The sequence below is a fragment of the Acyrthosiphon pisum genome, chromosome X (assembly GCF_005508785.2).
Source record: "Acyrthosiphon pisum isolate AL4f chromosome X, pea_aphid_22Mar2018_4r6ur, whole genome shotgun sequence".
Lineage (NCBI taxonomy): Eukaryota > Metazoa > Arthropoda > Insecta > Hemiptera > Aphididae > Acyrthosiphon > Acyrthosiphon pisum.
Genome location: NC_042493.1, coordinates 95,476,642 through 95,478,073, shown reverse-complemented (window position 1 = coordinate 95,478,073; position 1,432 = coordinate 95,476,642). Strand labels below are relative to the sequence as shown.

At 31.5% G+C, this 1,432-nt stretch overlaps 1 protein-coding gene across 1 annotated transcript in view; it reads left to right on the top strand.

Annotated features, from left to right (window-relative positions):
- Positions 1–495: 495 nt before the first annotated feature.
- LOC100569183 overlaps positions 496–1,432 on the top strand; it is a 13,432-nt gene continuing 12,495 nt past the window's right edge. Inside the window, exon 1 of the mRNA XM_029491493.1 lies at positions 496–1,338. The gene's annotated coding sequence lies outside the window, so the exon portion shown is untranslated. The remainder of the gene's footprint in view (positions 1,339–1,432) is intronic.

Here is a 1,432-nt window from a genome sequence, read left to right as displayed (position 1 = left end):
GAGTGTTTATTTCTAGTTCACAGATCCGTTTCTCATAGTGGATTTCGAGTTCACTATGATGAACAAAACCGAAATATTATTGGTATCCGGCGCCATATCAAACAGCTTAAACAAATATAAACCAGAAAAACTGGAAGGGAGCCCTCTTGTGTTGACACAGGACAATAAGTTAAGGAGGTTCCGGCGCCGTGATCTAAGCAAGGTCGTGCAAAGTATCAAAAGGGTATTCAGGGATAAGCCAAGCTTGACCGCACCATTGTTGGACCAATTGTATGGAAGTATTAACCATCAGGGGGTGTCAACCTTGACAACTGTTTACCTGCAAAGATACTTGTACATAGACAATAGAGAACCAATAATAATATTTTGGAACGGATCCACGGACCTAACAATAATTAAAAGATTAAGATTACAGGGGATAATAGCATCCTTAAATATAACCGCATATAGTGATAGGAATAATAATGAATTCAATTTAAAAGAAATTAAGGAGGTTTTATACTCAGGTTACATAGGAAAAATTAATAAAAATGGCAGAATGTTAAATTTATTAGAGGCACATGGATTAGTGTGTGACATGGACCACCATATTACACACTGTCACGATCCAATAGCCGATGTAATATTAACAAAATGTATATTTAACTATGTTGTCCTGAAGATAAGACCAATCCATTTATATAAATTAAGTAGAAACTACAGAAAAAGATAAATAATAATAATAAGCAAATAATAAGTTAATTCAGGTGAAGGGATAATATTATTTCAATCTTGGTAAAGGTAATTATTTAGACTTAATACGGATATGTTATTTTAGATTTATTGAAGAATTAAAAAACATATTGAGCGCGGAAGTACATATAGGGGAAGACGGGGTATTACCGTATGCGGGGCAAAATCGTATTATCGGAATGTTATCAATAATTGTTATCATGGAGGTAAACTGAAGACACCGATTTGAAACGTTTTGTTTGCTTATCTATTGAATATGATAGTGCACTTGTTTTGATATCACGTTTTTAAAATAAATACGTTTTATGTTTTTACTTTCAATTACTTAAATATTATCAACATTTCAAAGAGTGAATTTTTATATGCGAAAAAATTGTTCAGGTATGTCATATTTATTATTCAATAGCTAATGAAGTGTAATTTACATTTGTTGTATAAATGCATTCATTTATTAATTTAATGTTTGATATAAAGCTCGAAAACTTTTAATAGTCTTGTGGGGCAAAATCGTATGGTTATACACTGTACGGTTTTACTACGTTGATATTTTGACAATTGCTATGGTTGAATTTAAACAATTTATTAGTACCTATTGAATTGTTTTATTTTTCTTAGTATGGTTCGTAATTATATTCGGAAATCAAACAGACAATCATGGTTGGAAGATGATATGAAAATGGCTGTATTAGCTGTGGTGGAA